Below are 14,180 nucleotides of genomic sequence, written 5' to 3' on the forward strand. Positions count from 1 at the left end.
CCGTATCGATGAGTGTCTGGACTGCAGACCCTCCAACCAGGACAGAGCACATCGGCGGTGGCCTTCAGTGTTTGTCCGACCTGCTGACGAAGGATATGACAAACACCTCATCGTAATCTTCTTCGAGCGCGAGGCAGCGCCCTGCGTCAAGTCGTCTTCCTGCGATTGTGCATCGTTGAGCAACACCTGGTGTAGAAGTTGCGTCATTCCTCGATGCCTGGCATATGTCTGTTGAGACCGGCTGCTTCTGCACACCTTGGCGAAATGATTCACGTTCCTGCAGCGGGAGCACGTCTTCCTTTTTGCTCCGCACACTGCCGTCGGCGGGTGTTCCACATTTGCTGCACGCCCCACTCGTAGACGGTCGCAGTGCAGGGCGAGCCTTACTTGGGTGCCGTTGTATGGCCTCGACTCTTTCTTCCTTAATGGGTGCGTACTTCAGTGTCTGTGGCGCTGCGGCGGTTCTATGCAGGGCAGCTTCAATTTTGCCCGCCCGTGCATCTGAGAGTTTGTGGGACCTGGCCAGGATGAGGATCTTGTCAAGAGAGATACCCGGTTGCCGAAGGATCAGTTTCCTTAGCAGCGCTGAGCGGCATCCCTGGATGACTTGGCCGAGTATTTCTTCCCTCTGGTCCCTGAAGGCGCAGGTGCCCGTCAGCCTGCGTAAAACAGGTCCATGGACCTTGCGTTCAACTGTGACGCCTGCCTGAACTTGAAACGCTCGAAGTCAAGGTTCAGCTGAGGGTCGAAGTGCCTGTTGAATGCGGCAACCGCCGTTTCATAGTCATCATTCCCTGTGTTGGGCAGTGTCTCGAAAAGGTCATAGATCCCCGCGCCGCCATGATATATGAGCAGCGACCTTTTCACAGCGCCGTCTGTTTCTCTAGTGCCCCTGAAATAATGATTCAAACGTCCGATATGCGCCTTCCAATGTGGGGCCGCCGTTGCAGGGTCAGCGGTCTAGCTGAAAGGCGGTAGTGGGGAGACGATTGCGTGGCTGTGACCCGGGGGCGGAGCAATCTCCCCTCTGTGCGATCCGCCAGCTCCGGCTTGCTGGCCAGCTGCGCCTGCAGTCGACGGGTGCTCATGGCATAGGCGTGCTCGGGCGCAGTGCCGGCGCTATGGGTCTTGAATACCTCGTGTGGGTTGGCGTGCAACCGCGTTCTTGGCAGGTTTGAGGAGGGGCGATGCATCAGATCTTCCTCCTTAGTTAAGGTGGCTCTGAAATGCTGTGGGCTGTGTGGTCACTGAGACGCTCCCCTGGAGGCCTGGCTTTCTGGTTGTGTGCTGCGCTCAGATTGGGTGAGTCTTGTAGGGCCTGCTGGGCCCGGGGGGCTCCCTCAGATGCGAGCTGCAGGTGTAATGAGAGCCTGTGGTCACTGGAGGCCTGCTGGGCGTAACCAGCTCCCGCTGCTGCAGATGGGAGGGGCAAGGGCCACCTGGGGCACTCCTCCTGCCCCTGCCTGTCACTCAAGGCCTTGCATACTGCCGCGTGCCGCTGGTGTGCCTCTTCAATATTCACCGCGCGCACCGCTGTCTTCAGCACACTCCCGGTGACTCCGGGAGACATGTGGGTGGGTGAAGGACGTGTGCGCTGTTCCCGGCAGAACGTGAAGGCGGCACGGAGCGCGGTGCCGCACGGCCAGGGTATTGCGTGGCCGTGCCGGGCAGCACCAGACGCTTGGAGGCGAGGTGAGAGGCTCAACGGCGGCAGCAGCGCAGGGCACAGGAACCACAGCCCAGGCCGCCGACAGCAGAGACTTGCTGTTCCGTGGATGACGGAGCGTCGCGGGTGGGCTCCAGGGGCTCCGTAGCAGGCAGAGTCGGTGCACTGGGGTAAGACCGGCCTTGTTGCCAATGTAGCACAGCGGGCGCCCGGGTCTAACGGGGCCTAAATAGCGCTATAATTAATGCACACCACACAGTTGGCTTTAGTCTGGCAGGAAGACCCGGAGCGGTCTTTCGCCGTTTATTATATCTCCTCATGTCGAGCCCGTCTCGAGGAGTGTATGCGGGATACATTGTATAGGAGAGACCGGGTGGCTCTCTACAGACCTCTTGTTAGTTTAGCATTTTTAATTTCCTCCCAGTCCTAAGCCTGTATTGGAAATTCAGTTTTGTGAAGGGGTCCCTTTTGTGTATTTAGCTATATTAGCGTTTTTTTAACCACATGGTATTGTTTCCCCTGTGGATGGTTACAGTGTGTCTGGATCGTTGGACTTTTGCCTTTTTCACTGATTTCCTTGTTGGGGGTGCACGTGGTGGCACTTTGGCAAGATGGAGGCTTTGAAAACATATGGATTCTCTGATGAAGAATTTATCAACCTGATTTGTAATGCCTCAAGTCTAGATAAGAGAGTGGTGGTGTCCTAACTGAATAATAATGATTGGACAAAATTACTTAACATGAAGAAAAATGCTAAAAGAATGGAGTCCCATGCACAATTTATGTAAGAGTGCCTTAGAGCTTGAATTATTCCCTCAGGATTAGGGCTTAGAAATGTACCTGAGCTATTTGTTGACATAAAGAAGGTTTTGGAAAGATGGTCTCAAATTGCCAATGGATGTGCTAGGGATTGAATGATCCTTATTGAATTACTGCTAGAGAAGTGGTGATAGTTCTGAATCAAGAGATTGCAGAATTTGAAGAGAAATTATGAACTATGAACACACTGGAAGAAGCAAAGTCAAAACTAGATGGAAAAACACAGAATTAACCAGATTTGATGACTACTTCATTAAGAAAAGACTGACAAAAAGATTACATGTGTACAACCAGTGGATATGCTTCCAGTTCTGCACATCTATAAGTAGGTTATTTATATTTTCATGCCCATTTTAGAGCTCATCAAATCACAAGGGTGCTCCCATGGAGCTGCAATACCCACCCACCTTGGGTATAAGTCCACTAGACCCGCAGCTGCAGTCTAGACCAAAATGTCCAACATAAGCACCAAAGCACACCGACTGCTTGACATAATCTTGAGAGAAGCCTTGAGAAAGTCCAGGAGGACGAAACACGCGTCGGCTGCCGTTTTTTGTCAATAATGGAATAAATTAGAATTACCTGATACGTCAACTGCAGTGGATCACTTATTAGAAAATCGTCAATGGAACTTCAATAATTGGTTGTGTTTTCTTCTCTGTACTACTAACTGAGGATAAAAGTAACAGAATTTTGGTGTGCTTTGGTGCTTAGGTTGGAAATTAAGAAAAGATATTAGGTGTATACGCAGGACAAAGCTTGCCCCTACTTGACCCCTAATCATTATCAAGACTGGAATCTGGAACCGAGGAATCAGGAACAGATGGTAAAAGAAAGTGAAAAGTTTTAACCTTCTCTGATGCAATGCCGACGGACTTAGAAGGGGACAGTTCAGGGAGGTTGGAGCTATCCATGAGTAATCACCCCAATGGCAGACAGACCTATGTGGAGAACTACAATCAACTACCATCTCCTATTTTACCACGTGGAATCGATTCCAAAGGCAAGACAGAGGGAGATATTATGAGCAGGACCCTCAATATCAGAATCTCAAGATGCGGAATCAGCAATGCAGGAGACCGTAGGAAACACTAATGTGGATAAAGCCATATCTATCTTCAATTTGCCATCTTCAGAAGTAGGAAAGGTGGAAGCCCAATTATTAGCTAAAGGGCTATCATTTGTCTTTCCTTTGTCCCCATTAAAAGGGTTAACATGTTTAAACTAAACAAGGAGGGACGTGGTCAAGATGGCAGAGCAGTGAGTCGCACTGAATTGAGCTCCTGCCCGCCGCCCGCCGTTTCACCGCATCTCCGGGCTGATAGCGACACCACAGAGCCCGGCGGAGCTCCTCTGACTGGCGCCAACAACGAGATGCCCCTGGGGTGACCCTGTAGCCCCGGCCCTACGGTCCAGCGGGCGCTGCCTCCTCGAGGCCTGTTCCGGCCGCGCCGCCTCTGCTCCTGGGCGCGCGCGGCGGTTGGGCCATGCCGGCGGTGGTGGTCTCAGTAGCCAGGGACCCGCCCTTCCTCCCTGCCTAGGGGCGCTGCACCCCAAAATTCATCCAGGCGGGGGGCCGCCGGAGCGGAGTGGGGAGCATTGTCGCCGACAACCCTGATGCAGCGGCGAGCGGCCTAGCGGGCCTGTGGATCCTCGGACTGGTGTAGTGGGCTGCTGGCCGACGGCCCTTGGGGCTGGCGCTGCGGCTGGAGTGCGAGGAGGCAGCAGACTACATAGAGGCGGCCTGACCTCGGGTTAGGGACTGTCGAGAGGCCTGCACCAGCGCCCGCCTTTGGCCCCCTGGACTCTGGGCTCGCTCCCCTGCTACTCCCCCCTACCTGAACCGGCTCAGCCCCACACCCTAACTGCACACACTGGCGCTGCGGAGGAATTCTTGGAGCCGCCCCGCTCTGCTCCTGCAGGACCCTGCCGCCCCTGAGCTGGACATTTCTTGACACCACCGAACTCCGTCTGCGGGGCCTTGCTGGCGCCCTTTGATCCCCCTCACTCCTCTGCTGCAGGGTGCTGCACCTTCGGCACCGCTGCGCAGGATAGGGAACGGAGGAAGAAGACGTCTGAGAGGCACACTTGGGCGCCCCCTGCACCACGCCCAGTGGGCCCCGTGGTGACTGGTGGACTGGCCGCGCGGCTGCCGGCCGGGACGGCGGATCTTGTATGTTGATCCTCGGCTGCCACCTCCTTCGCCCCTTGGAGCCCTCCTTGCCTGGCTACTGAATTGGGGACATGGGCCCTACACTTCCTCTGGCGAGTTCGGGCCGCCGCTGCGGTGGGGCCCTTGGACCTTTTTGGAACCCTTCCTCCCTCGCATGGTACGCTGAGTCGCTGTGGGGGTGCCTCCGCGATCAGGGGCGTCTCACCGGCTATTTGGCCCCCCTGGTCTTGTTTGGCGCTCCCCGGCCGGCCGGCCGGCTGCTGCACTGGTGCTCGTTGACCACAGATGGCCCCTACCAAAGCATCGAAAAGTAAGCCCCTGAAGGACATCTTTGGCCGCTCCCACTCTATACCCAACATGGCTAGTGCCACTGTCGGCAGCTCCCCACCGGCCGCCGCGACGCCCACCGGCGGGGAGCCTATCACCAAGGCCTTCCTCGAATCACTATTCGCTACCCTCCGTGACGACCTCCAGACGGTGAAGAAGGACCTTACCGCCGTAATAAAGGACATACGCCGTGACGTGGACAGTGTAGGTGAGAGGGTGGCGGTGCTGGAAGACCGCAGTGACCATACCGTAACGGAGCTCTCTGACCTCCAGCAGGAAGTCGTGCGGATGCACGAACAGCACCTGGACATCCAACTACACCTGGAGGATTTAGAGTCCAGCTCCCGCAGGCACAACGTTCGCATTCAGGGAGTTGGCTACTCCGCACCTGTTCAACCACATCTTGGGTAACCCGCCTGGCACCAAAATCGTCCTTGACAGGGCGCACAGGGTGGGCCCACCTCCAGCGAACAATGCACCACCGGCCGACATCCTTATCTGCGTTCAAGACTTCAGAACGAAGGAGGCCATCCTCACTAAGGCGAGAGCGCAGCACCCCCTTCATTTCCAGGATCAATCGCCTCTGCCTTTCCAGGATCTATCCCCGATAACCCTGCAGCGCCGCCGGCAGTTTCGCCCGGTGATGGACCATCTCCGCCAGGCTGGGACCTCCTACTCCTGGGGCCATCCTTTCAGGCTCATATTTCGCCACGATGGCAAACTGATCCAATCAAGATCCCTGTCTGAGGCATGCCGCATCTTGGGGATTACCCCACTGAGTGAAGAGGATGAAGACCGCTCCAGCGCGCATTCGGGACCCGAGACCGCGCTGTCGGGGTGGAGGTGGCCTCACGGGAGGCGACGAAACAGGCGGCCAGACAAAGCCGAAATTACCAGGGGACAGCGAGCAGCCCTTGATGGGAGCGTTAGCTGGGTCCCCCTCTGGAGCCTCCTGAGACATTTCAACAGTCTGTTATGACTTTAAGGCGGGCGGAGGGCGGCGGGTGGGGCCAGAGCCTCTTTCTTTCTGACCACGAAAGGACCCCATTACGGTGTTAATCTGGTCATCTAGCGATGACGGACTTCTATTGTTGTGTATACTGGGGTTTTGTTTAGATGTCCCAGCCTTCCGCTGGACATGGTTTGATTGTTTTTTTTTTTTTATTTGGGTTTGGGATTCCTCGTCCACTGTCCCGGTATCTCCTTTGCCCCCCCGAGCGGGCTGGGCTCCTGATTTCCTCCCTAGCCGCCTGCGGTTCCAGCTGCCTCTGACAATTGCCTGTGTAGCCTTCTTTCATGTCATATCCTCTAGATGCCTCCCTATACACTTAAGGTTCTCACCTAGAACATGCGGGCCTCAACAACTCCGTCAAACGAAGTGCGGTTCTCTCCTGCCTGGAGCACACCAAAGTGGACATCTGTCTCCTTCAGGAAACTCACCTCTTAGCCTCAGACTGTCACCGGTTGAAATCCCGTCTGTTCCCGATACAAAAGTTTTCCTCCTGCCCTACCAAGTCAGCAGGGGTGGCCATATTGGTGTCTCGGTCATTCCCGGGTAGGATACTTCATAAGGCGGCGGAGATTAGAGGGCGGCTTCTCACATATCACGGATGGGGAGTATATGCTGCTTACCATAGATGCCGAGAAGGCCTTCGATCGGGTTCATTGGCCCTATCTGGAGGGGGTTCTCTCGCAGGTGGGCTTGGGGGAGAAACTACGCAACTGGATCCTCAACTGCTACCGGTTCCCTGAAGCTACTGTTAGGGTTAATGGCCATACCTCTTCCCACTTCCTTATCACTCGAGGTACCCGGCAGGGTTGCCCGCTTTCCCCCGTTTTATTTGCTCTGTATATGGAGCCCCTTGCCCTACGAATTAAAAGTAACCCTCTCATCACCGGTATTAAATTCGGTGGGGATGTGCACACCATCAGTCTTTATGCAGACGACATCCTGCTTTCCTTGTCCCACCCAATCCCCGCCTTACGGGCGCTATTCGCTGAAATGCGCTCCTTCGCACTGGCGTCGGGATTTAAAATCAACCTGACCAAATCGGAGGCACTTAATCTTTCCCTGTCGCCGCCCACCTTATCCCACCTTCAAGCCGAACATTCCCTTCAATGGTCCTCCACATCGGTTCCCTATCTGGGGATACATTTGGGCCCCACCATCTCGGCCACCGCCGATATCAACTATACTAATCTGCGCTCCCTCATACGTAAAGAACTAGGGCGCTGAAAACACGGTTTCCTCTCCTGGCTCGGAAGGATCAGAGCAATTAAGATGACTATCCTGCCCAGATTCTCTACCTTTTCCAAACCCTGCCGCTTTCTCCACCGAAGGGCTGGATCAAGCAGACGCAATTCCAAGTTAGCACAATTTATTTGGCAGGGCCGCAAACCCCGGTTTAAGCACACTGTAGTGATACTTCCACCGGAGGAGGGGGGAGTGGGGGTCCCCGATGTTCAGTTGTACTATTATGCTACCCAATTGCGGTATCTTGTTGAGTGGAACCGTCTGGAATCCAGGAAAATCTGGCTATTCCAAGAAAAAGCAGTAGCTGCCACTCCTCTGCAGCCAATCCCGTTCTTACCCAGGTGTAATAGACCACCCAATTGCTACGCCTCTCATTACACTCACCCGCTCATGGATGCATGGGATCACACCAGTGTCCGATACCACTTGACTACCTTCCCCTCCTCCCTCACCCCGTTATTCGATAACCCAGACTTTCAGCCCGGTTCCGAGATTGGCGCGTTCTCCACGTGGAGACCCACAGCATGTCGCTCCCTTGGCCACCTGTTTCACCCAGATTGGATAATACCCTTCACACAACTTAAAGCTGAGTACGGCATAGTAGAGACGGAACTGTTACGATACTTACAACTCCGCCACTTTGCCCTACACTCGCAGGTCTGACCTAATGCCCAACGCTTCCTCACCACCTATGAAAAATGGCTCTTAACTCGCACATCCGACAAGAAACTTATATCTGACCTCTATAAGCTGCTGTTATCGAAGGGCAAACACACCGATAACACGGGCCGCGAGCGCTGGGAGCGAGAACTGGGCAGAACACTGACATACAAGGAGTGGGAGGGTATTTATTACAGGGCCAGACACTCAGCCTACCACTCGGGACTCACGGAGACACTAACCAAACTAGTTACCTACTGGTACTACACACCTGAGCGGCTTCACCACTGGGATTCCCGGCAAAGCGCTACATGCTGGAGGGGCTGCGGGGGGCCCGGGAATCTAACTCACCTATTCTGGGAATGCGAACACATCCAAGCCTACTGGAAACAGGTTCTCGACGACATAGCTACTCACCTGGACACACAACTCCCGAGATTTCCAGCATTCATTCTACTGGGCCTCCCTAACCCCCTTACCTATCCCCTTAAATCCAGAAGGGGTCGCCTGATAGCGATTGCCATAGGCTCTGCCCTCCAGAACCTACTGGCCCTCTGGCGTTCCCCCCAAGCCCCTACCATCACGGGGTGGCTACACCGCTTATGGCACGTACTGGGGATGGAGAAGTTATCGCTTACACTTAAGGGGAAAGGATCAAAGTTTCAAGAGCTTTGGCAGCCCTTTCTCTCCCTTCTCACTCCGGAGTTTTGTGAATTATCCTGTCCCAGGTACCTCAGGCTCCTCCGTCTATCGGATCCACCGCAACCAGATCCCCGAGGCTAACCATCGATATTATGTCATTGACTCCTTTCCCAATTTAATTTCCCAGTGGACGAGGAATGGGGTGGAGGGAGGTGGGGGGTAGAATAGGTTTCCTTTGTTGTTTCTCCTTTTCGTTTTCCTTTGGACTTATTCCGCTCTTATCACCGATATGTCTCTATTGCAGCGGTTCTCCGCTTCCAATGTCGTACTGCCTTCAAGGGGCGGACAGTCCTGTTTGTTATGATTGAAATTTAATAAAAGATGTAAACCATAAACTAAACAAGGATGCTCATTCTTTTTTCGGGGATATACATACTCTACGCGCTCCAATACATTTTTCATGCATCATGTGAGGGAAGGTGGCGACATAAATCAATCGGGGTGCAAATCTCCACCTAAATTCACAGCATATTTGAATATGGTGGGACCAGTTTTTATCTGTATATAACAGCTGCAAAGAAAGAGCAATCTGCTCATTCTCCTCGTTGCGCAATCTGGCGTTTGGATTTGTGAGTTTGATTGCGAGCTGGGCGGCCCTCTCTACAATGGTCTTGTGGCTTTTGGATGAAACATTGTGGCCGATCTCAGCTCAGAAGAACTTGCTACTCATCATTAGCACCTCCAACTCCTTCATATTGTGTATCAGAAACTTTTGGAATTCTGAGGGTAACATGTGCTTGGTCCTTTTATCACTACCATAACCAATGTTTGGCATCAGGATCTGGCCCTTAAACCGCCTGCGCACTCTGTTATCAATACCTCTTGGTTTGCGCCAGATATGCTTAATCTTGATATAACGATCAGACTGGTTACAAATGAACTTCTTGGTTCTTTTCTTAAGAATCTTCAATTTGACAAAAAGGTCTAAGGGCAGCCATGATTGCGGCTCAAAAATGTCCACCTGCTACGTAGAGAGGTCAAAGGAAGATGATGGGACCAGAGGTAGCGTCTTTGAAAAGGCCATACTCAGAGACCTGGAAAAAGCTACAAAATCCATACCCTCAGTAAAGCCCAACCTATAGAGAGAAGAAAGCCAAGCCTTAATAAGACTACAAAGTAACCCCAATGTCATAGTCAAACCCTGTGACAAAGTGGGCAGTATTGCCCTTTTTGACAAAGTCCAAAGCATGCAGGCAGTAAGAGAACATTACCAGAGGCAAGCAGACAAGTATTCGTGACCCTTGAGAGAAGGATACGCCGAATGATGTACAGGGCCTTGGAAAATGGGCATATCTGTAAAAAATAGCATGAATTTCTTAACAAAGAAATCCCAGTTATTCCAGCTTTGTATGAAATACTGAAAACACATAAAAACGTGGCTGACCCCCACTAAGACCGATTGTGTCATCTATCAATGCCCTGACAGCAGGAGCGGCCGGTGTAGGTAAGAGCAGGGTGGGATGGAGGGGGGAGTCAGCAGAAGGCGACAAGGGAAAATAGTATTTAAAAAAAGCAAACTACTTACCTTGTGCTTGCTGCATCACTGACTCTGCGATGCGGCTAGCGCAAGGTAAGTGTTTTTCTTTACATTTACCTTGTGCCCTCCACGCGCTTACCTGCACCGGCCGCACCTGCCTGACAGAACCATTATCCAAATTTATGGATGCATATCTGTGTCCATTAGTCAAATCATTTCAGTCGTATATTAGAGACATGGGAGATCTCATTGGCAAGATAGAGAACAGTCCATATAATGAGAACAGGGAATTTCTAGTAGCTCTCGACATAGAAGCACTGTATACTGTGCCTCAGAAAGAAGCAATGGAGATGGTTGAGATGCTACTAGAAAAACCCTGAGGACCAGAACCAACCATTTAATTAATTCCTATTGTTTGGAGATGGTTCTCTTTAACAATTTCTTTTAATTCAATGGTCAAATCTATTATGAGGTGAAAGGGACTTGCATGGGGGCATCGTGTGCCCCCAGCAAACCGAACATTTACATGGGCATGTATGAAGAGCAGGATATATTCAATGACCTTGCGCCCTTTTCGGAGAATGTAGAAAGCTGGGTCAGGTTCATTGATGATATTTTCTTTATCTGGTCTGGAGAGAAGGAACAACTGGGTGAATTCATTTTGTGACTCAATGCTAGCAATAGTAAAAAAAAATACAGCAGACACTGAGTGGAATTTTTTGACATATGGATTGTGGGAGGACAAGACCTTATAGAAGTAGCACGGTATAGGAAACCGACAGCAAAAAACACCATTCTTCAATTTGAAAGTTTCCATCCTAATTGCCAGAAAGACTCTGTTCCTTTTGGGGAATTTCTACGGATAAGACTTCTCTCATCACACCTTACATGAGACTTGAAAGCACCAGGACCCGCAAAGCAGAGGAGTGCGCCGCAAACATGACTAGGCCACAGGTGCGCTACTGAATGCACCAGACACATGAAGCGGTGCAAGCCACAGGTCGGCAATACTGCGATGACTCACTCTTAAGTGTTCCTACAGTAGTGGAAGAGCCCTTCACCACAAACTTCTGTCTTCCTAGCAGTGGCCTCCCCACTCCCTGGGACTGGTACTCGTTTGGAGGCTGGGGCAAATAAGCCTCAACACGCTGCTTCCACCTGAGACATAAATATCAGCGGGGGTAGCTAATCACTCACACCCCCGACTCCTTGGAAGAGACCAAATACTGGCACACACTCCTCAGAGGCCTTGCAAAGCAACTCAGACTCTGATACCCAATCCAAGATGGTCCACTGGGGCCAGTAGCAGGCGCCAAGAACGGCAGATGATCTATTATTACAGGACCGCCCGGCAGCGAGTCAGGTGCTTGGGGTTGCTCCAGCTACACTGGGCAGGTACTGAGGGGGCATGCATCCATGGGTTAAGGTGGAACAAAACCCGTGTGACATTGATTTGGATTCAGGCGAAGGGCAGAGGGGGCTACTACCAAGTGCGGTCTCCGAATCCCCCTATTTCGTCCATAGTTGACCACAATATGGGAGAACAGACAATATTTCTTACCCAGATTACTGTTGTATGACGGATGGCGGTTGCCTTTCTGCCTTTGGAAGAGGGAGTTTAGATTATTGTTATGTATATGCCTGTCCTGGACACTGCTCTATATACAAATTTGTATTAATTGCATTTGGCTGGGTGGTTGCCCACTGGCTACCTTCACATGTGAAGAAACAGTGTGACAGGGAGGTGGAGTGAGATCTCCCCCCGCCCAACCCGGCAAATAGCTACTAATTCCTCACCTGGTATGTGAGGGGTATGACCACACCATCCAAAAGGCACAATTTTTTTGCATACCTCAAAATACAGGCAGGGGTGAATATGTCTTTCTTGCTGGAGACACATATAGTAAATAACGAGATTGCTAAATTAAAACAAAGGTGGAGGGGTCAGATCTATGCCATGGGATCTCCTCCTATGCCAGGGTTTCCTTAATCTGGATAAGGGCTGGCACACCATTTGAGCCAATGTCCTCACATATAGACAGTGACAGCCGATATGTGATCCTACAGGTAAGACTTGATCGGGTCTCCATACTGCGGAGTAACATTTATGCTCCCATCACAGGGCAGACCCCATTTCTCACCTCTCTCTGGCACCAATCCTATCCAATAAGGTTCAGTTGGCGTGGATACTTGGGGGAGACTACAACTGTGTGGTGGAAATTAGTGCTGACTGCTCCACCCCACCACACTCTGACTCACCTACGGTCCGCTTAGCAGATGACTTTGAGGCCTAGTTGGCTCATTGGGGACTGAGGGATGCCTGGAGAATATGGAAGTAGAACCGCAGGTACTACTCCTTCTACTCCCTTGTCCACAACTTACATGTTCTGCTATACATGATACTAAGCTCCCACAGACTCACTGATACGGTCACAGATGTGCAATATCTCTGCCGCACCGTATCAGATCATAACCCCCTACCACTATCCCTGTGTTGGGGCCGACAGACAACTCGATACCAACGAGGAATCTGCTGGGTACGACTTCTGCAAGGAAGCTCGCTAGAGGACACTGTCCAAGAATTCTTTACTCATAACAAATGCACTATAGGCTTACAGGGCACTGAATGAGAGGCCTTCAAAGAGGTGTTCAATGGGCATTATATAGGACAGGGAGTGGGGGGTGAGGAAGGCACTAGAATCTCAGATCACAGCTATAGAGGAAGCCATCATCATCATAAACTTTTTTCCGATCATATAGATCTTATAAAGTACTTCTCACAGGATACATACAAACATAACAATCATAATTAGAAAATACTTTTAAAAAAATGATAATAATAATAAAACACAGTGTTGCCTCCCTACAAACACGGGGGCAGATGACCTATTGGCAGCATGATACGACATAACATAGCTATATGGGACGTTACCCTGTCAAATAATGTAGTCCCATAGAGGCACAATGGTTCCTAGAGCAACATGCATGCCATTCACCTTTAAATGAGCAATAAAACAAGGTCGGCGACCCAGCCCATACATAAATATTTAAAAGGAAGGGCCTAACGCCTAAAAACATATATCTCAATAAATACAATAGTAAAAAGCCATCACACAATATTAAATGAGAAATACCACACAATATACTTCGGACGTCTAATCCATAGGGTCATCAGAAATTTTGCTAAGCTGAATACCACAACTCTCTTTGTGTCAGTGCTAAGAATTCTGAGCACTTCAAGATGGTGTCTGGAACGGTAAACATCATTTACAACGCACGCGTTACAATGCGTGTCATTACAACAAATGTTTTACAACGCGAAATCCATTACAACGCATGTCATTACATCGCATAATCCATTACAACGCATTCCCCAAAGTGACGCCCCAGCGGAGTTAAAATAGTAATTGCGTTGTAATGGATTATACGTTGTAATGACATGCGTTGTAACGATATGCGTTGTGATGGATTTTACAATGTAAAAAAATTGTTGTAATGACACGCGTTGTAACGCGTGCGATGTAAAGTGTCATATTCGTCTGGAACCAATTCAGCTACATAGAGAGACAATCCACTTGGACCTCAAATTCTTGTAGTAAGGGCAGAGGAATAATAAATGATCCAGGGATTCGGGTCCTCCTTCACATGCTGGACACAGATCAAGTGGGGCTTGGGTTCGCCATCTACTACAGAACATCCTGGTGGGGAGTGTCCTGTATCTAAATTGAAGAAACAGTTTTCGTGCAATATCTGGAACAATTTCATTAATAGTGTGTTCATATTGGGGGTAAGGTTTAAAATCTATGAACACTAAAGTGAGCGATTCCTTAGATTTGGTCACACTTTCTACGAAAATGAATTCGCAGTAGATTTCTTTAACCCAGACGCTGGATATCAGGGACATCTTCTCCGGAAAAGTCCAGTATGTTTCCAACCCCAGTTTCCTCAGAAGTGCCCTAAGGGAACGTAAACAGGGAATTTTACTAACACAAGGGGATAGGATAAGATAGAGGATGCTATCCATGAGCTGGAGGAAAGGGGACATTTGGGGAAGCCCGTTAGGGAGGCTCTCCAAGCACAGAGGAGAAGGCATGCAGCGATA

At 50.8% G+C, this 14,180-nt stretch overlaps 1 protein-coding gene and 1 pseudogene across 1 annotated transcript in view; both read right to left on the minus strand.

Annotated features, from left to right (window-relative positions):
* LOC146798677 (girdin-like) overlaps window positions 1-14,180 on the minus strand; it is a 439,241-nt gene that overhangs the window by 325,030 nt on the left and 100,031 nt on the right. The gene's annotated exons all lie outside the window — the stretch shown is intronic.
* Window positions 8,951-9,539, minus strand: LOC146798678 (large ribosomal subunit protein eL32 pseudogene; annotated as a pseudogene).

This window comes from Triturus cristatus, chromosome 9 (genome assembly GCF_964204655.1).
Source record: "Triturus cristatus chromosome 9, aTriCri1.1, whole genome shotgun sequence".
Classification (NCBI taxonomy): Eukaryota; Metazoa; Chordata; class Amphibia; order Caudata; family Salamandridae; genus Triturus; species Triturus cristatus.